Below are 21566 nucleotides of genomic sequence, written 5' to 3' on the forward strand. Positions count from 1 at the left end.
CCATCACCACCTTCACCATCATTGCCATCATCACCATCACCATCATCACTACACCACCATGATAATTGCAGCAACTGTCCACCCCCAGTGAGTACCGAGCAGACCCTGTTCCTGGTGCTCTACATGGACTTGACCTACGCACCCCCAGGCCTATAATCAGGAACACACTGTCCTACCCCCCAGATGAAGACATTAAGCCCAAGGGTTTAGGAACTGCCTAGAGTGGTCCTGGTAAAGAGCAGAACTGGGGTGTGGTTCCAGAACAGCCCCAGGGTGACAGACCAGCCCCTCTGAGGAGTGTGGGCCACCCTCTGCCCTCGTGCTCCATCCCACCTCGAGGCACCTGAGGTAGTAGCCATGTCCACTCCTGGAACAGAGGAAGAGATGGGCCAGAGCTAGTCCTGCCACGTGCCCAAGTTGCGTGTCTTCCTGTGGCCACACACCCCATGGGGAGATTCCAGCTCCTGTGGCCTCAGTGCAAAGCAGCTCAGGGCTGGGCCTGCTGACCACTGACCTCCGACTGCCCCCTGCACCTGGTCCTTCTCTTGTCCTCAGTCTCTCTAGTGCACACTGGACCCTGTCCCCACGTTCTGAGATCTGGCTCCAGTGGCCCCTGAGTACAGCTCTGAAGTGAGAGTCCCCGCGGCTGGGCAGACAGAGCTGTGGGGCTCCAGGAGGAGTGTCCCCATGGACGTCCACTCCTCCTTCTGCTCACCATCCACCACCTGCTGGCTCACACCCGCCCTGCTACAGGCTCAGGAATCTCCCAGCAGGACCTCAAAATTGGGGTGATTCCAGCCAAGTCCCTCGGGAGGCTGCGAATGCCGAGTTCAGGGGAGGGTGTCGGGGAGGGGACCTCGGCCAGCAGCTGGAGACCCGAATGAGCTGAACTGAGCCTCGTCCTCTGAGCTGCCTCATGTCCATCTATCCAAAGTGGTCAGACTCCACCCAGTGCCCACTGGCCCTGCCTGAGCCGCTCCGGGTGGCACTCCCCCCCCCCCCCGTGGCTCCGAGGCGCCCTCCAGGTCCAGCATTGGGAGTGAATCTGCAGTGAAGGTGTGTGGCCGGTTATGAGGCCGCTCTGCCTCTCGTCAGGGTTCCAGGCAGCCGGCCAGCTTCTCCCTCCAATTAAACACCCCGTTTGGTGGGTGGGGGCCTCTGAGTGGGGAGAGGGGACGCACCTGGGACGGGAGGGAGTTCACATGCCACCCCAGGGGGGGAGTTCACATGCCACCTCCCAGGGCTTCAGGTGAGGGACACTCCATGGATACCTGGGGTTGAGGGGAGGAGGGACAATGACGGGGAAGGGACTGGGGCAGTGCACCCCTCCATCCCAGAGGCACCTGGCCCAAGACCAAGGGTGGCACAGAGCCACAGTGGCCTCGGGCAGTGCGGGGTCTTCCGAGCACTCAGAAGGACGCGAGAGCCCAGCCATCCACGGAGCAGAGCACTCTGGGAACTCCTGGGACTGGCCTCTCGAGGCCTCGGGGACCAGGTGGCACAGATGCAAACAGGTTCAGGGGAGCCAGCCAGTGGACCGGGGGCTGGAGCTGGCAGGAGGGGACGGCTCTGAACCCGGGAAAGCCAGCCCCCGGGCCCTCGCTGGCCACCACCCCGGGCTGCCGTCTGCGGGGAGCCCAGGAGAGTGACAGGGAGGCATGGAGCCCACGTGCCCACAACCTGGGCCAAGGACTCTTGCACGCGCCTGCGGAGCCAGGGGGGGCCAGTGTCCAGAAGGGGAGCGGCGAGCAGATGGACACAGGCGCCTCCTGCCACCTCCGGGAGCCTCAGCAGGGTGGGCGGCCCCCAACGGCTCCCACATCTGGACGCCTGGCCACCAGCGCTGGGCTGCTGGGCGGAGGGGACTCGTCGAGCCGGGGCTGCCACCCTGAAGTGGCGCTCTCAGCCTGCGATCTGAATTCCAGATGGGCCTCTTCCGCTCCCAGAAGCACAGGAAGAGTAGCCGAGGTCAGGAGAGGCGGCCAGGCCAGCCTCCCTCCCGCCTGCTGTCCACAGCACCCACGGGAGCGGGTCTGGGTATTTACCGGCCAGGCAGACCCACGGGCTATTCCGGTCGGCCATTCCTCTGAGACACGTCTGACTCTGATTCAAGGTGAGGCCAGAGAGACGGCTTCCTGTCTTGCAAAGGATCTGTGCCTGATTTCAAGGCAAATTAAAGACAACTCAAAAATGTCGCCCCCGCTCGAGGCCAAGGGCACGTCCACTATCAGCCTGGGACTGCTCTGCCAAGGCCACACCCCCAGGGCAGGAGTGCTGGGGGGGCCCAACAGCACCCGGGGGACCGGCAGCAAGCTGGGAAACTGCGTACCCACTCTCCCAGCTGGCCACTGAAGCCCTGGGCCCGGTCAGCTGAGTCACTGGCTCTCTGTCCCCGGTCCCTGGGGTCCCACCGGCAGCTTTTCCCTGCCACCGTTTGAAGTTTCAGATCTGCACCCTGACCGTCCACGTCTCGGAGAGCAGCCCCCGGCCGTCCAGGTCTCCGTCAGCAGCCCAGGCCCTCCTCACCTCCCCCCCACAAAGCCCCCAACCTCCAGTCCCACCACCAGCGGCCCCACCTGGCTCCCCACGGGGGCTTCACCCTCACCTTTCGCTGAGGGACGGCCGCTGCTGGGCCCTTGCCCGGCGCCCTGTGTCCCCCATCTTAGGACACCTGCGGCAGGCCTGCCGTGCAAGTCCCCGTCCTACAGACGGGAGGAGGGAGGCTCCGAGGGGGAGGGGAGGAGGGGCAGGGCCGACCTCCAGAGGCAGAGCTGCCCACTTCCAAGCCCTGAGACGCCTCTGGACACCACCGTGTGGCCAGCTGAGCCCCAGAGGGAAGGTGATGCCCAGCCAGTTGGCCACCTCCAGCCCAGCTGAACCCAAGCACCCTCCACACAGAGACAGTCACGGGGCCAGTTCCAGCAGTGACAAATCAACTGGCCAAGGTCACCAAGGGCCATCGGCTCCGCACCACCAGCTGCCCTCCCCAGCAGGCCCTGGGGCTGCCCTGGTGTCTCCCTTTCTCCCTCCCCACCCAGTGGCCCCTCTGTCTGCAAGACCCCACCCCCAGTGTCCCCTGGCTGGTCGGAGGACTCACCGAGAGCCTGGCCCTGGCCAGGGCAGTGTCCACGGGCAGTAACTCTGCACAGCCCACCTCCAGCCAGTGCCCCAGACCTACCCGAGTGCCCTCATGACTCAAAGGGCTCAGTTAACTCACAGCCCCCTCACAGAGGGGGACTCGGGCACGGAGGTCACACAGCCCAGGGTCACGCAGCCCAGGGTCACACAGCCCAGGGTCACCCACGGGATGAGGGAGGGCGCCAGGATTCAGGCCAGGCAGCAGGCTCCAGAGCTGAGAGGCCCTGCGGCGGCTGCTGCCTGTCGACAGTCTCACCCAAGGTGGGAGGAAGACACGGTGTCCCCAGGGAGGCAGGGAAGCCAGAGAGACAGCGAGGGGTCGGGACAAAGTCTGGCTCCACCAAGGCACTCACCCAGCCCTTCTGTCCCATCCCCGACCTTCCACTTCCTCCTCCACCCCCTGAGCTGGTGATCTTGACAGCTGGGGGCCTCTTCCCTCCCACCACATGCCCATCTCTGTGTGGGTGACACCCACCGCCAACTGTGGCTTCTGTCCAGAACGCACCTGAGCGTCCGCCTGCCTTCTCAGCGGTGGGAGGTTCAGGCCGTGTCTGTCTCCTGCGGCTGCTGTAACGAGGAGCCTCCACCCAAGTTCACCCTCTCTCTGTTCTGGAGGCCGCACGTTTTAAAGGGAGCGGTGGGCAGGACCACGCTCCCTCTGGAGAGGGACCCCGAGAAGGTCCTTCCTGCCTCTCCCACTCACGGTGGCCCAGGGGGCCCCTGGGTCTGTCCGCCTCTGTGTCACATGGTGTCCTCCACCTCCCTCCTCTTCTCACGAGGGCGGGTGATCCAGGGCCGTCTCGTCTCCAGCTCTCCCCCAACTGTTCTGCCAGGACACCCCACGGCAGGGTTCACAGGGGCAGGGGAGCCCCCGCAGAGCTGGGCCCTGGTTCCGCAGAAGCCCAGGTTCCCCGCCCCCGAGCTCTACCAGGTTCAAGGAAAAGGATGAGCCACCTCCGGAGGTTTGTCACCAAAAATGCTCGATTCCAGTCGATTTTCTTGTACCTGAGTCAAGTCTGTCCTGCTCCCAGGGGGCGGGGGGAGCAAGTGAGGGACCAGGAGGGGCCAGGCCCGGGACTCGGGATGTCCCTTCACCAGGAGTGCGAGCTGTGGACAAAGAGGAAGCCCCTGGACAGTCCCTGACGTCCGGGGATTCCCGTCTGTTCCAGTGCCGCCCGGAACAGGGACTCCAGGTGCGGTCCTCACCTGTCCCCTCCCTGGCCTCAGGGGTCAGGGGCTCCAGGGGGCACTGGGGACACACCATTCTGCCAGGGGTGGCCCAGAGGCCAGAGCAGGACTGCCTAGAGGCCAGCTCACCTCTGTGTCTGCTGGCACGTCTGAACGGCATCGGGTCAACTGCCGTCTTCTCTCCGATGTCCCTGGCTGGAGAGGGGACCTGGAGAGCCTGTGGCATTGTCAAGGCCCGGTCAGGGAGGGGGCCGGGAGGGCGTGCTGTGGCGTTCTGGTTGCTCCTGGGACAGCTGAGCTGCTGCTGGCCCCAGGGGCAGGTGGCTCCTGGTGATTTGGTTCTTAGTCCGGCCAGAGTGGAGGTTCCCGCTCAGGAGGACACAGATGGCCACCACTGGGCCGCTGCCCCACATCTCCACGGAGCATCAGGGTGTCCCCCGCTCGCCCAGGAAGAAACCCAGGCCCCGGAGCGGAAGATGAATATGTATCGCGTTTGCCCCTCGGAGAGTCGAGGATCAGGCGGAGGCGGAGGGAGTCGGGCCGCGGTGCCGGAGGACGGGGTGGCCAACCCCCGGCCATCACACCTTGCTTTCTCCTCGATGGGACCGGGGGAGGGGGGAACCTAGGAGAGCTCCTGGGGCTGCCCGGCTCTCGGCCCGGGGCGCGGCACGGCTGAACGGCGGGTGGCGGCCAGAGCAGTCGGGGGTTCCAGACAGTGGGGGTCACAGAGTTGCCCCAGGCAGGGAGGACCGTCCCCTACATCACTCCACCCACGTGCCCGTGACTGGGTCCTGGTGCACGGGGCGAGCCCAGGTCATGGGCAGGACGTGCCTCTGAGCTGCTTTTGCCTGCGCTTCGGTTTCACCTTGGTTCTGTGTATTTTGGGGAATTATTCCCGATTCCAGAGTTACCGACCTTGGCAAGGAGCACCCTTGAAGCATACCAGAACCCTCTTCTTGAATCATAGCAGAAACTAGGACTCGGAGCCAGGTCTGGAGGGAGACCCTCTGCTCAGCCTCAGTCAGACCTCACGGACCTTCTGCACTGAACCCGGGTCGTCTGTCTATTCTCTTCACAGGAAAAAATGACGAGAAACTGTTTTCAGGGTAAGCGGCGACCAGCGGGTGGACCCAGGGCAGGGGACAGGGTTCTGGAGTGGGCCGGCGGCTCCACGTCGTGGGCTTTCCTGACGTGGACATGTGACATCCCCCTTGACAACACCCCTGTGGGTGTGTGGCTTGGAATTTGCAATTCTGTTCTTTCTCGAATGGCTCCTGTCCAGTTGCTCGAGCTGCGGGCTGTGCAGCCCCAGGTGCGGCCTCCTCTGCGCCCACCCTCAGTCCCTGCCTTCCCGGAGTGGGAAGCGGATTCCACCCAGCACCCTCATCTTCCGCCCACACGGCCGGCGTCACCCTCCCGGGTCAGGGCTCTGTCCTCTTAACCTCTGCGCCCACCCTCGGTCCCTGCCTTCCCGGAGTGGGAAGCGGATTCCACCCAGCACCCTCATCTTCCGCCCACACGGCCGGCGTCACCCTCCTGGGTCAGGGCCCTGTCCTCTTAACCTTTGCACCCACCAAGCACGGTCCGTCCCTCCTGTACCCATCCCTCAGCCTCTGGCATCGCACTTCACAGTCCCCTCCCACCTGCGTCACTTTCACAGCCGGCCAGGCCTGACGGACAGCTCTCAGGAGGACGGCTGGGCAGGACAGAGAGCTCACGTGCCCCGCTTCGGGCCACACTGGGGTTCAGATGCAGGCGGAGGCTCCAGGGCCACTGATCTCCCTGGTGGTCACCAAGCGGCCATGCCCTGTGTTTGTCCTCCCCCGTGCGCTTCCTGTTGGACCTCGCTTCAGTCTCTTGGCTGTGGCAGCCCATGTTACAGACGAGGACAGTGAGGCCCAGAGTGGACGAGCAATTCTCTCCCGTTTATAGGCAGCGAGTGTCGGGTTTGAATTCAGCCCTTTGGGTCCTTCCTGAGTGACTTTGGCATCCCCAGGGAAGCCCTTCCTGCCAGGCTTTTTTGTGTGGAATATTCTAGAATGTTGTTTCTTGAGCAGACCAGCAGTCCCTGAGCAGCTACCCCCCCCCGCCCCCGTTTCCTGGGGTCTCTTTGATGAACCACTGATTACGGAGGACCAGCAGCCCTTTATCTCCACCTGGTAAACCCATTAGGGCCAGCAGCCCCTCTGCAGCCCCTCGGAGGGTGACGTAACCTGCCTTTGGTAATGTTCCTGGGGACCCCACGATAAGGAGAGTGGCCCCGTCCACGTGGCCGGGCGCCCTTCCCTGACAGCGGCGGGAATTAGCAGCCAATCTCTCCATTTATCAAAGCCCTGGGGCGCAGGCATCGCGGGCTGGTGTCCCCCTGGGTCTGCAGGGCTGCTTCCTGCAGGGGGGCTGGGGGCTGGGCCCGGGCAGCTGCACACAGGGAGCCAGGGCCAGCGGGGACCCGTGAGGCCTGGAGTGCCGTGAGGCGGGCTGGCACCGCCGGGGAGGGGAGGACTCGAGGTCTGCCTGGCACGGGCAGCCGCCAGGGACCTGGGCACCCACAGCAGGCTCCCCTCCCCCTGCCCCTCTCCCCACCGGAGGCCTGCACCCTGCCGTGGACAGCAACCTGTTCTGACCGTCCCTCGGGAAGGGAAGCTACGGCCTGCCTGGCGCGTCCCTCTGGGCCCAGGAGGTCCTGCGAGCAGCGAGGGCTTTGGTCATCGATGATTCATCCGACACCTCCAGGCACAACTCAGAGGCAGAGGGTGCAGTGCGAATCCCAGGTGGTCACCGTCCCGTATCCGCCCTCTGAGGGGCAGTGCCAGGCCGCCGGCTTTTGTCTCCAAGGACACAGCAGCCTGATGGCACCCACCGGCCACCCTGGAGACCGAGAACCGGTGACAGGGGCCTCCGTACCCCAGGAGACTGGCATGACAGAGGCAGCTCTGGAAACCATCAGAAAACATTAAAGGAGCAAAATGCATCTGGCGCCGCAGCCATGGGGAGAGCGCGAACGCTGGGTCCTGAGCCGCCGCAGATAAGGCCCTGCTCATTGAATTAGGCCAGGAAATGGAAGCGCGCCGGGCGCAGGGTGGGAGGCCCGTTCCTCAGCAGACCCTGCTCACTGCTGGGGGGAGGCCACGGGAAGGCCCGGGAGTCCTGAGAGGGAGATAACAGGGCGGCCAGCGCCAAAGCAGATGATCCCGCACCCAGGCCCAGGTGACCCATCCGGGCACTAACCAAGATTGAAGGGCCACCAGACACAGCAGATGACGCAATGTGGCCCCCGCCTCCCCGTGACAGGGGACGAGCTGCTGATAACACAGTCCTGCCGCCTGCCCCTGGGCACTGTGATGCCCGCCAAGGCCTCCCACCCTGCTCCTCAGTGCCACAGGGGACACGGGTCCAACGCGCTAAGAAAACTGACCCACGGTGAATGGGGGTGGGCCATGGAGGGGCGGGCATCCGGGGTGGAGGGTGCTGCCGGCCGACGGGGAGTCTGCGGCCTCCAACCGAGAAGGAGCCCAGAGCCCCGGCTGCTCTCCAGCGGCTCCCAGGACTGGGGTGTCCATGACGGAGGTCCAGGGGGAACGGGAAGGGCCCAAACCCTGGCTCTGCAAGGTGGGTGGCTTTCGCCCACGCCAACGAGCCACCAGAGTCCGACTGTGCCGCGGCTGTGACCTTCACAGGAAAGCTCTGGGGCCACAGGGGAGGGTCACCGTGGACTCGGAGGGCCACCCACGGAGAGGAAGACGACTACACCTACCGGGTGACAGGAAGGGACCGGCCTGTGGGGGCAGTGTCATCCGGCGGTCCTCACCGTGACCAACACACCTGACCCACCTGAGGCTGGGTCAGCCGGGCCACCTCCCTGGGCCCAGGGTGAAGGGAGCGTCATGGCGGAGGGTGTGGTAGAAGAGACGGCTCTGCTGGGCGCCAGAAAGCAGGGGGCAGGAGGGTCCACAGGGAAGCTGCGTCCTTCCAGGGCAGCCCCCAGTGACCCGCCCCCCTGGCCACACCCCACCCACCCAGAGTGACCACCAGGCGTCCGTTCATACGAGGATGGGCCGCCTAGGAGCCGTGGTCATGACCCTACAGTTTGACCTCGGAACGCTCCACGTCAACCCCGGAGCCGTCAGAGGACCCCGTGTCCAGCCCGGTGGGAGCCGGGGGCATCTGGCTTGGAAGAGGAGGAGCAGGCTCCATCCAGCCCAGCGACGCCTGCCCACTGCCACCCGTCCACGACAGCCGAGTGTCCCCTACCACATCACACCTGTGGCCACTGGGCCCTCACCACCTCCCAGATACCCCCAATACATGAACTTGGGGGGCAGGGCTTCCACACATGCTGAGGGGCAGGGACACCCCCAAGTGTCCCCCTGGGCCTCTTGGTAAGAACAAGGACATTTTCTTACACGCCACAGAACAACTACAGAACCCAGAAAATTCCCTGTTGGGACCATATCAGGACCTGCCCATGGTCCCACTCAGATGTCCCCAGTGGTCCCAGTAAAGTTCTTGGTGACGTTTTTTTTCAATGTAAGCCCAGCGGTCGCTGTGGCACCCTGCCCTCGGGCTTCCTGACCCCACGGGACCCTGTCCTTTCTTTGTCCTCGTGGCCACAGAGCTTTGAAGGGCCCGGGAGGTGCCTGGGGTCATTCCCTGATGTGGGCCTGTCCACCTGTCCTAGTGACCAGGCTTGGGAGGCCTGTCTCTGTCGGGGATAACACACTGGACTGAGGCATGTCCCTCTGCTGTGTCCCAGCAGCAGGCACGTGACACCAGCTGGTCCCCGGGAGCCGGGGAGGCGTCTTCCCTGTGACGTTCCCATTCTTCCCGTGGACACAGCCATCGCCTGCCCTAGGTCACCGTGAGGCCACCAGGACACCTGCCCCTTCGGAAAGCTTCACCTCTGGGGTGGACTGCCCATGGCATGAGCGAGACCTGGACGTGGCGTCCAGTGGAGACGCTGACCTGGCTGCAGCCCCAGGCCTCCCCCTCAGCCCGGCCCGAGGCCGCTCCATGTCAGTGGGACGTGGGGGACCCTCGGGGACTGGTAGAGCAGTTCCTCGATGTGTCTGGGATGTTTCCAGAAGAGACTGGAAGATCTGTCCTCCACGTGGGCAGCTCCACCACCCAGCCAGGCCCGGAGAGAAGAGAGGAGGGAGCAGGGTCTCCGCTTTCCTGCTGAGAGTGGACACCCCTCCTGCCCTTGGACAGCACGGTCCAGGCTCACTGGCCGAGGGGCTGCAGGACTTACTCACTGGCCGCCTGGGTTCTCGGGCTTCAGCCCTGGGTGGGGCCACCCCCTCCTCTTTCCTGGTCCTAGGGCCTGGGGACTTAGCCTGAGCCACACCAGCATGGCTCGGGGTCTCCTGCCCATAGGTGGCCTGCAGGGGACTTCTCAGCAGCCGGGACAGCACGGGCCAGCTCCCCGGGCAAAAGCGCTTGGTCCATCCGTCCACCACCACCTGCCTCTAAGCCCCTGTCAACAGCAACGCAGGATCAGTGTCCGTTGGTCCTGCTTCTCTGGAGACCAGGATGGACGCAGGGACAAGAAGGTGGCCCTGCTGGGCCAGGAGAGGAGCTTCCTTGGTCGTTGCCCGCCCTGGGCCTCTGGGCAGCAGGCTTTGCCCAAGGCCGCGTGTCTCGTGAGCAGGCTGCAGAATGAGGGCCTGCTCTCCAGGGCCAGGGCCCCTTAGCTGGGCAGCGTCTCCCCGTCCATGAGGAGGAGTGGGCAGCGCCCCATGGGGCCTCCCGGAGCCTGCCGGACACCCCACGGCCTCGCGCAGGACGGGGTGTTGACCTGAGGGAAAGGGACGGCCCATTCCTGAGGACCGTGGGAGCCACGGGTGGGGGGTGCAGTGCCCCCCAGTGCCGGGGCCACGCACTCAGCAGACGTGGTTCACCACAGGCACAGCTGGCCCCCCGCCCCCGCCAGGCGCCGGCACCAGGACACTCCGTGGACTGGGGCCGTGTGTCTGCACCTCTCTTTGGAGCAGCTGGAGGAAACGGTCCCCCAGCGGCCATAGACCCACAGCCCTGCACCAGCTGGCGGGGGTGGCGGGCCAGGTGAGCTGGCCACCGCCATCGGCACCCAGAGCCCCGCGGCACCACGCACTGGGCCCAGGAGCAGGCGGACCCTCCCGTGGGTGGCCCTGGAGCGGCCTCCCCGGGTCCTGCAGATCACGGGCTGGTGCCCAGGTGCAGGGAGGCCACCGGCCTAGTCTGGCCTCTCCACCCAGTGGGACTCCCAGTGTTGGCCGTCCACCGTCTGAGCACTCATGGGCCAGGATGGACAGCGCTGGCACAGACGTCTGCCAGCCCCGGTCCCCGTCTGGGTCTTGGGTTTTCACAGGGAGGCGAAGGCCAGTGTGGGGAGAAGGGGCCAGAGCAGAGGGTGGCTCTGCTTTCACAGAGGTGCCCAGTGCTCCCCGGGGTCAGGTGTCTGTGAGCACGGGGCGGAGGCAGGGAGGCCAGGAGGCCAGGAGGCAGCACCTCCCTCACCCTTCCTCTCCCTCCTCCTTCCCCTTCCTCCCCTCCCTCCTCCCTATTCTCCCTGCTCCCCTCTGTCCCTCCTTCCCCCTCTGGGCCTCTTGGGCTGCAGACTGGGCTGTACCAGGACTTGAACAGCCGAGGAGACTTGGCTCCAGTCCACAGGCAGCTCACAGACCAGAGCGAAAGGCAAGGGGCCCGTGACAGTGGAAGGGCAGGGGGTATCACGGGCTCCGGGGTGGACGGGTCCACGGTTCCCTCCCAGATGCTGGCGCAGGAGGGGATGGTGAGGAGGGCAGAGGCCGTGAGAAGGAAGAGGAGCAGGGAGCCCCCACTCCCGCAGCAGTGCCACCTGGCCTCTCGGAGCCTTGGTGGCAGACTGGCCCCCTTCCCGACACCCACCTGGAGATTCCACACCCCTCCTTGGAAGGGTAGGAGCTGATTTTCTGGAAAAGGTGACGCAGAGGTTCCAGCCCAGGTGAGGCCCCAGGGAAGACCTTGCAAAAATTAAAATTATGTTAAATGACCCTGTGCATCCTGCGGCGTCCCCACTCAGCCCCCAGGACACCAGCAGCCAGACCCCTCCAGGTGGGAGGCAGAATTCCTGCCAGCCCTGATTCAACCTGAGGAGAGTCTGAGGAAGCACTGGAGGCTGTGGCCACCGGGGATCCCAGAAACGCCCTGGATGGCTCTACGAGGCAGGGTACAGTGGTCATGCACCCGCCCTGAGCGTCCTGTGAGCTCCCTAGTGCTCTGGGCAGCCAGGAGCTGATGGCCAAGGATGGCCAGACGGCTGCAAACAGCCTCTAACAGGGAACGTGGAGACCAAGGCAACCAGGCAAGACCCTGGAAGGACAGAGACTTCTCAGGAGGAAAGGGCAACTCGCCGTCATCAGCATGGCCAGAGGCAGCGCACCAAGAACAAGAACAGGGGGCTGTCAAAAAGGAACATCAGAGGGTTTTACAAAACCTCCTAAATCCAAAAATGAAAGCCACAGCCAAGGCAAAAAAAACCTCGAGAGCCATGAAGTGACGTTCAAAATATTCCATAAAGTAAAAGGAAAAACGGAGAAGAGTGAGTGGGAGGGAGAGAGGAAGGAAGAGGAGAGGGCAGGAGGGCAAGAATGAGAGGACGAACAAGACCAGTCCAGGTGCAGATCCCACCCCCGACCCGGGAGCTACCGGTGTGGGACGGAGGAACCCATCCGCAAAACACATCGCGAAGTTCCCTGCATGGAAGCTTCCAGCACGGCAGAGAAAGATGGGCTAGTCCTGGGCACCGCCCTGGGAAGCGCTGGCAGACGTGGGTCAAAGAGAAGAGTCCACGAACTTCCAGAGAGAAAACCCGGACCGCATACAGCAGGCTTCTGTGCACTCGGCCGCACTGGACGTGAGCAAAGGACAGGCAGGGCCTTCCCCAGGAACATCACCTCCTGACCTAAATCGTACGGCCAGCTCCACCGTCCAGCAAGGATCCAGGTGGGGTCAAGACAGCTTCAGACTCGGCAGGTCTCAGAAAGAAGCTGCCCACTGGCCCCAGCTTCCCGAGGAGCCGCTAAAGGATGTGCTCCAACCACACGAGAACAGAAACCCTGGGACAGGAGAGTGGAGGGGCAACATGTGAGGGGAAGGGAGTCCCCCGGGTGACAGCAAAGTGCTCAGCAAAGGGCCACTGTCCAGGGGACTCCAGACTCCCGCTGCCACTGTACAGTTTCCTCCCGTGGCCTGCCCTGACTCCGTGCTACCATAGCTCCAGGCCTGTCTCCGGCACCCATGGGGGCAGCTTGCATTTCACCCGTTGCTGAGAGAAAACGGGCACAGCGAGGGCAGGACGGTGATTCAAGGCCACCCCGCTCTCTGCCAGGGCCACGCCAGAGCGTCACGCTGCAGGGTGTGGTGGGAACGAGGTGACCAGGCCTCACCAGGAGAAGCCTCCTGCACAGCCCAGCCCAGCCCCTGCGCCATGAGGGACAGTGGAGGACACCAAGGCTGCAGGGGGGCAGAGCCACTGGGAGGGCCCTGGTGCCCCGGTGACGGTGTGAGGTGGAGGCCCGAGCGGCGCATTGTCATAAACAGGAGCTACCCGAGAACCGTGAGCACCACCGGGGGGTTCTGTCTGTCTGCTGGTTCTCGTGGTCTGGGGACGGAACCCGGGGCCTCTTGGGTGCCAGGCAAGCCCTCAGCCCCCGAGCCTCGGCCAGCCCTGGGGTAGACCCAGACTCACCGAGGGAGGTACGCAGGGGACCAAAGCCAAAGGAGAAGCCAAGCCATGATCTGAGGCCACGTCCCTCCTACCAAGTGGCACGGACAGCCCCTGCTGAACCAGTGAAGGGACAGGGAGGCCACTCTTCTGTGGCCTTGAAGTCGTGTCTCACAGGCCCGGCCAGCAGGGGAGCCAAGTACCGGAGGGTGACAGACGGGCAGCAGCTGCAGGTGAGGTTTCCTGCTATTTCCAGGATCAGTCAGGGAGATGGATGCGTGGGACGTGGAGTGGCCCTGGGCACACGTCACATGTGGCATCACCCAGGGCGGAGGCCCTCCACACCCACCTCCTGGCCACCGCACCAGGCTCTCAGCACTCTCCCCTTCCCCTGGGCACACGTCACATGTGGCATCACGGAACACCCAGGGCGGAGGCCCTCCACACCCACCTCCTGGCCACCGCACCAGGCTCTCAGCACTCTCCCCTTCCCCTGGGCACACGTCACATGTGGCATCACGGAACACCCAGGGCGGAGGCCCTCCACACCCACCTCCTGGCCACCGCACTAGGCTCTCAGCACTGTCCCCTTCCCCAGGAAGGGCCCCACCACGACACACAGGTGCCACCCGCAGGGGCACCTCCCCGTCCTGGGTCCCACAGCTCCTCCACCCTGCAGTGCCCGTCCGCCTACCAGGACCCGCAGGCCCTGAAGACAGCTGGCCCCGCCTGGAGAGACGAGGGCCGTCCCCTGTGAGGCCACCTGTGTGCCGACTGGCCAGCTGAGGGCTGCGGGCCAGCCGGGTGGCCTCTTGGGGCCCGTCTTCAGAACGCTGCCCTAGAGACCGTGAAGGCTCCGTGCGCCTCAGCTGCAGGACCGTCCTCAGGTGGAGATGGCGTCTGTCCAGCTCTGCTGATGACCTGGCAACCCCCGGGCAGGGCCCACCCCCACCAGTGGACGCTTGGAGCCCAGGGCTGGATGGACAGTGGAGACGGTGCTGACCAGCACAGGACGACTCAAGGCCAATGCTTGAAGGCCACACAGTTCCTGGGTCAGAGACAGGAAGCCCTGGCACCTGGGGACTGTCCCCACCTCAGTCCAGTCCTGTCCAGAGAGCTGGCCAGGAGGAGCCCACCAGTGCAGGAACCAGCCAGAAACCAGACCGGGGCCTGGCAGAGGAGCAAGGGACCTGAGCCAGAGAAGGGAGGACGGGAGAGGAGCAGTCCACTCAGGAATGGTGGGGGGCGCCCGCCAAGGGCCAGCCGCACTGCTGTGGCCATTGGCACCAGTTCCCTCTGACCAGTGTCCACGCCGCGCCACCTCGCTCTGCCTCCTGGGCAGGATGTTGGCCTTCCCACTGCCCGCGGTCCAGCAGCCACAGAGGGCGTGGGTGCCGCGTCTGGGCAGGACCCGCTGCTCCTTCCTCCACCAAGAGGCCCGCGGTGCCCGGGCTCCAGACCCAGAGCCTCGTCCCGAGGGCCAGAGCCAGCAACGGGCAGCCAGGCCAGCGCCCAGGTCCGAGCGTCCCTGGCCAGTCTGCAGGGGAGGGGCCGGCCACAGCCACATGCTGGGGGCACACGCTGCCCACGGCTGTCCCTGCCCAGACACTCAGGGCCTGGGGTGTGGGCAGCACCCAAGACCATGAGGGATCGTCCAGCCACGGAGAGCTCAGGGCACCCGGAGGCGCAGCCTGCCCCCCACTCCCGGTCACACCTGTCCTCCCGCCTGTCCTCCGCCTGTCCCCACGCCTGTCCCACGCCTGTCCCCCACGCCTGTCCTCTCGCCTGTCCTCAGGCCTGTCCTCAGGCCTGTCCCCACGCCTGTCCTCCCGCCTGTCCCCACGCCTGTCCTCACGCCTGTCCTCCCGCCTGTCCCCACGCCTGTCCCCACGCCTGTCCCGCACCTGTCCTCCCGCCTGTCCTCCCGTCTGTCCCCACGCCTGTCCCCCGCCTGTCCTGCCCTCGCTTCCTGCCCTGCTGCCATTTGTGAGAAGAGGGAGCCCTCAGGAGCGAGGCCTGGCTCCCCTGTGCCCTCCTGTCCCTCCAAGGGACAGGCAGGTGCACTGAAGGCCAGCAGGTGGACAGCAGTGCCCCTCAGCCAGCTGACCATGGGCACCAGCGGGGCTCCGGCCGTGGTCCTGGCCTCACAGCGTCCAGGGGAACAGCGGCAGGGAGGAGCAGCCCCTGGGTCCTCACGGGACCTGCCTGGGTCCTGGGGCCCCGTGACGAGCAGGGAGTCCTGTCTGCTGCGACCAGCAGCCCCCCGGAGGGCGTCAGGCAGGGCCTCACACAAGGAGCCCAGAGCGACGGTGGCCTCCCTGCCTCCCTGGCCCTCCCACACTCCCCCTTGGCCCGTCCCGGGGACGGTGTTCTGGGACGTGGCCAGGTGTTCCGCCAATTTTACATCCTAAGAAAGCGGGTGACGCGTCCAGCCCACTGAGGGCCAGTGGTCCCCCCTCCAGCTGCTGTGTCGGACTCCCCCACCCCCGCACGCCGGCCCACCCGAGGCCAGGGGGTGGCAAGGACCTTGTCCCCCTCCTCACGAGTCTCTCTCGCCCACCCACTCTGCACGGCTCTCCCCTGAGCCCTGGGGCACTGGTGTCCCCCCGACCCTTCATCTGACACCACTGCTACGGTCCAGGCCCTGGACATCTGTCCAGTGCCCCACCCCCAGTCACCTCCCTGCTGGGGGACCACATGTGACACAGACACAGAGGCACAGCCCCTGGCTCAAAGCCCCCGCGCTGGCACACTGAAGCCCAAACTCCTAGCACCCCTCAAAGCCTCGCAGAGTGGCCCAGCCGTCCCCTCGGTGCGTCTCGCTCCTCCTCGGGCTCAGCCTCCAGACCAGCCGCCCTCCAGCTCTGGGGAGCCAAGAATTCCCGGGGACGCTGGCTGTCATGCTCGGGGCCCGCTGGTCACGGCAGCCTGGGAATCGGCCCTGGGACCAGTTCTCCCGTGGCCTGGGAAGCCCTGCTAGGGTCCTGTCCAGCTGACCAGGCCCTCGCTCCACCTGCTCCTCCTGCCCAGGACACCTGCCTTCCACATCGGACTCTGAGCCCCAGGGCCCCTCACAGAGGACACCTCCCAGGAGCTGTCCCCAGGCCCCAGGGGACCCAGTGCCTCCCTGTGCGTCCTGAGGCCGTGTCCCCCGCAGCCCCCAGACCACCTGCCCAAGGGCATCGTTCCCCCAGGGGCTCTCCATCTCAGTCCGATGCAGCCCAGGCTGAGGATCCAACTGGTACCCGTCAAGTGGCCCTCGGGGGGACCCCAGTAGCCTGAGCCGCCGCAGGCTCAGGCCCTCCCTGCCGCCTGCCCCCGCTGCTGGGCACCCCTGGGCAGGCGCAGCTGGCTGGAAAGGGAAGCGGGCCTCGAGACACACTCGCTTTATTTTTAGATCCAGTGACTCATCTCCAGGCTCTGGCCTCTGCAGAGGCCCACAGGGGCCGGGCTACACCAGCCCCACTCAAGCCCCTGCCCTACCCGTCCACTGAGGTGCCCCTGAAAACTGGCCAGAGGAACCCAAGGGTCCAGCCCGCCGCCCACAGCGCCATGGAGGCACTCACTGAGCCTGACCCTGGACGGCTCCTGCCTGCACCCTCGTTGTCCTCTTTTTCTAGGTGGGCATCCTCCCCTCCTCCTCCTCCTCCCTCCTCCTTCCTCTCCTCCTCCTCCTCCTCTTTTCCTCCCCCTCCTCCCTCCCTCCCTCCTCCTCCTCCCACTCCTCCATCCTCCCCTCTCTCATCCTCCCTCCTCCCTCCTCCTCCCTCCCGCTTCCTCCTCCCTCCTCCTCCTCTCCTCCCCCTCCTCCCTCCCTCCCTCCTCCTTTTCCTCCCACTCCTCCATCCTCTTCCTCCTCCCTCCTCCCTCTCTCCTCCTCCTTCCTCCCTCCTCTCCTCTCCCTCCTTTCCTCCTCCCTCCCTCCTCTTCCTCCCCCTCTTCCCTCCCTCCCTCCTCCTTTTCCTCCCACTCCTCCATCCTCTTCCTCCTCCCTCCTCCCTCTCTCCTCCTCCCTCCTCCCTCCTCTCTCCTCCTTCCTCTTCCTCCTCCCTCCTCCCTCCTCTTCCTCCCCCTCCTCCCTCCCTCCCTCCTCCTCCCACTCCTCCATCCTATTCCTCTCTCTCTCCTCCTCCTCCTCCCTCCTCCCTCTCTCCTCCTCCCCCCTCCCTCCTCTTCCTCTCCTTCCTCCCTCCTCCCTCCTTTTCCTCCCCCTCCTCCCTCCCTCCCTCCTCCTCCCACTCCTCCATCCTCTTCCTCCCTCCCTCCTCTTCCTCCCTCCTCCCTCCTCCTCCCTCTCTCCTCCTCCCTCCCTCCTCCCTCTCTCCTCCTCCCTCTTCCCTTCCTCCTCCTCCCTCCCTCTCTTCCTCCTTCCTCCCCCTCCTCCTCCCTCCTCCCTCCTCCCTCTCTCCTCCTCCCTCCCTCCTCCTCCTCCCTCCTCCCTCTCTCCTCCTCCCCCTCCCTCCCCCTCCTCCTCCCTCCTCCCTCTCTCCTCCTCCCTCCCTCCTCCTCCTCCCTCCTCCCTCTCTCCTCCTCCCCCTCCCTCCCCCTCCTCCTCCCTCCTCCCTCTTCTTCCTCCCCCTCCTCCCTCCCTCCTCCTCCTCCCTCCCTCCCTCCCTCTCCTCCATCCTCTTCCTCCTCCCTCCTCCTCCCTCCTCCTTCTCTCCTCCTTCCACTACTCCATCCTCCTCCTCCTCCCTCCCTACTCCTCCTCCCTCCTCTTCCTCTCCCTCCTCCCTCCCTCCTCTTCCTCCCTCCTCCCTCTCTCCTCCTCTCTCCTCCTCCCTCCTCCCTCTCTCCTCCTCCCTCTTCCCTTCCTCCTCCTCCCACTTCTCCCTCCTTCTCCCTCTCCCTTCCCTCTCCCATCCTCCTCCCTTCTCTTCCCTCTTCCTCCCTCCCCCATCCTCCTCCTCCTCCCTCCTACCTCCCCCTCCTCCTCCTCCTCCCTCCTCCCTCCTCCCTCCCTCCTCCTCACACTCCTCCCTCCTCCAGCCTCCTCCCTCATTCTTCTCTGTCCTCCACCCTCCTCCTCCCTCCTCCCTCCTTCCTTCTTCCCTTTCTCCCTCCTCCCTCCTCCCCCTCCCCCTTCTCCTCCTCCCCCCTCTCCTCCCTCAACTTCCTGTTTATCGATGCCTTTACACTTTACTTTTGGAGTATCTTTTATGAATCATGTCGTCTCTGTTGCTGATGTCTCAAAAATAATTTATATGAACTAGAGTCGTTTCTTGTGGTTCTTAGCCTTTTTGTGGCTCTAGCTGTTTTCCCCCCAGACTTTTAATTTTCTGTATGTTTTCTTCTTTTTCTCCCCCTCAAAAAAATCCAACGCTCGGGTACATTTCTCAATCTATCACTTTCCAACGTGCACGTTCCCTGTCTCGTCTGTCCTTAGCTTTGTTTTTGATCTGTGGGTTCTAATTTGTGAGCTGTGAGCTCAGATCAGGGTCTTCCTCCTGTCCTGTGGGGGTGCAAGTATCTGAGGCTACGACTTTTCCTTCAAGGTTTGCATTAGCTGCATCTCGTGGGCCTGCTGTGGCCTCTGACCTCACTGGGCCTTCACCCACTGCCACGCTCCTCCCACATCACGAAGGTCCAGCACAGGACACCCAACATAAAACAATGCAAACCACATATGTAATTTTAACTTTTCTGCATTGAAATAAACAGATGAAAATAATCTAAGTATTTTATTCAAATCAATATTCCAAGTCGCTTTCAAGTCGATGCGTAATCAATCACAGAACCATTTCTAGGGAGTCTGTCCGTGTTTTCCTGTGCAGGTCTTTGATATCTGGGCCCTACTGGAGGCTGACAGCAGGCCTCAGTCCACACTGGCCCATTTTGGGGAGTGGCAGCACATGGCCCCATGGTGGCAGGTGCCTCTCAGGGTCTCTCTGCCTCTCCTACTTGCAGGACGGCCCTGAGCAGGTGCTTTGTCACACCCAGCGGGGGCCATGGTCCCCAAATGGAAGCCCTGGAGGAGACGCCAAGCCAGTGTCCACACACGTCCCTCGGTGTTGGTCAGCACCACAGGGGGGCAGCTTGGCCTCAGATGGAAGCCCAAGGCCAGGCCTCCCTCAGAGGCCTCTCGCGGGCCTGCCGATGGTCGCGCTCCTGCTGGGTCGTCCCGTGTCCTTGTGTGGGCACAAGCGGAGCCTGATGTCTTCTTACAAGGACTCGGTCACGTGGGAGGAAGGCCCAACCCCTCTGACCCCTCGGCCTTCACCACCTCGTCAAAGGCCTGATCTCCAAACTCAGCCTCATGCCCAGGTCCAGGGGCCAGCTTCGGCATGGTTGGGGACACACTGGTCCCATAGGGTGATCCCGAGCACCTGCCACCTCTGTCCCTGGCCCTCATCCCTCCTCCCGCAGGCCACAGCCCAGGGTCGCTGCCAGCTGTGGGCAGGGGAGCACCCGTGTATCCAAGGAGGGGACGCATCTGTCTGGGGCTCAGGCCTTGTCACGGGGACATCTTATCAGGAGCCAGACACGGAGGCTCCGGCCCCTGACACCAGGTTGCGCACCTGCTGTTCCTGAAGGTCAGACAAAGGAAAACCCAGCACCCAAGGGTGCCCAAGACACACAAGGGCCAGCCTTGTGCAGGACAAGACCATGATCACCAAGAGCGGCCAAGGGGCCGGTGGCAGGGCCCACCAACACCACATGGCCCACCTTCCTCAGAGAGAAGCCCCATGTCAGGGTGACAGTGAGCACAGCTAACATGCCACTCCCAGCCACCCCCTCCTCTAGGGTGCCACGTGACCTCATCCTGGCTGACGAGATGGCCGGGGCTTTTCATCTCTATTGCCCTTTCCTCTCTCTTCCTGCCTGGAACCCCTGTAAGGTTCCTGGAGTAGCAGCAGCCTTCTCGTAGACATGAGGATGAAAGCCACATGCCAAGGGTGGCAGAGCAGAGCGAGGGCAGAGCCCAAGTCCCTGGAAGTCAGGAGCCGCCGCACCACCGCCCGGGAACAGGTGCCTGCCATCTTGCTATGTGTGAAATCAAACTCCAGCAACAAAAGCCTCCGTCAGTCACGGTTGTCCACCTGCCCATTGTCACGGCTGGCGCAGTGGCTGCCACCGCGTGGCCGGGGCACAGCCCGTGTGCGCACAATGCTGTTTCCCAGAAGCCTGAGGCGGGCAGCGTCACAGGCTGCAGGTGTCACCCGTGGAGCGCCAGAGTCTGTGTTCTCCAGAACCTTCTTAGTTGCCAGTTGGAGAAACCAGTCTGAGGTGCTCCAGGGAAGAAAGGACCCTGCTGACCAGGGTCACTGAACCAGGGGGTCAGTGGGGCAGCAGCGGCCATCCTCGCCGGAGGCCTGGGCTTCTGTCCCCACTGGACGGTGCCCCTGGAGCAGGACGTCGCCTCCCACGGTCCCAGCCAGAGCCCAGGCTGCAGCTCCCTGGACCAGAGGAGAGCCCCCAGGGAGCCAGAGGGCCCCTCCCGCCCCAGCCCCGAGCCGGGCCGTCCGTACCACAGAACAGCGGGCACCCGGCCCCCTCTGCCCAGAAGAGACGGGAGAAGTCCCGCAGGGGGCCTGCAGAGAGCTGGACGATGCTCCCTGACGGCGAGGGGGACGTCCCCCCCAGCTCAGAGCCCTCGCTACCCACTGCCGACCGTCCACGGCAGGCGACGCTCTGCCCAGCACTGGCCCAACCCGACATCACAGAGCACAGCAGGCCCGGGCCCCTCCCTCCGCTGTCCCCCCACCGTGGTCCCCTTGGGCTCCCAGGTCCTGCGGGAGCTAAACAAGGACTCTTGGGCTCAGGAGAGTGACCAGGAGACACAAGGACAGCAGAGACCCCCCTGGTACTCTCTGTGGGCCCTTCAACCAGAGCTTGCCCCACACTCACCCCCCAAGTGTCATTGGCCCAGACAAGGGGGCAGGGAGACTCGGGCCCCCTTCAGGGCAGGGGACACCCCTCCTGACAGGTGGCCGGGTCCCTTAGGGACCCACAGGAGGCGCCCACTCTACTAGCCCCGGCCCTCGGCTTGGCTCCGGTTCCCGAGGGACTGTCACGCTCCACCGTGTTCTGGGGACAGGGCTCCGCAGCTCCGGCCCCGCCGTCCAGAGCACGTCGGGCCCAGCCCTTCCCCGCGGAGCTGCGGAGCTCTTCCTCCCTCTCCCGGGCCACCAGCCTGGGATGCAGAACCTGCCGGAGGGTCCCAGGGACCACCCAGAGGTGCCGGCTCAGCTGCCTGGGGTGGAGCCGGGTGGCATCTGCCACAGTCTCCCCAGGCCATGGCTGCCCCAGGCTGACCGTTATGTCGGTGGTCACCGCGGCTCATGTGGCTGGGACAGGGTACTGATTCTTGGCCCTAAATCCGTTCCCCAGTCCTGCTGACCCTCTCAGGCGGCTCTCGGCACAGACGATCAGAGGATGCGGGTGGGCCCCTTGGCTTGGCCACCAAGTTGACCTCTGTGCCTGGACACTGGCAGGTAGCAGGGGCTTTCCTGCCACACACTTATCTGACCCCTGGGATGATCACCGAGGGAGGAGGGGCCCGTGAGAGGTGAAGACTGAGGTGTGACAAAGGTCCCCACGGGGCCAGGTTGGACTC

This window comes from Urocitellus parryii, chromosome 4 (genome assembly GCF_045843805.1).
Source record: "Urocitellus parryii isolate mUroPar1 chromosome 4, mUroPar1.hap1, whole genome shotgun sequence".
NCBI classification, from domain to species: Eukaryota; Metazoa; Chordata; class Mammalia; order Rodentia; family Sciuridae; genus Urocitellus; species Urocitellus parryii.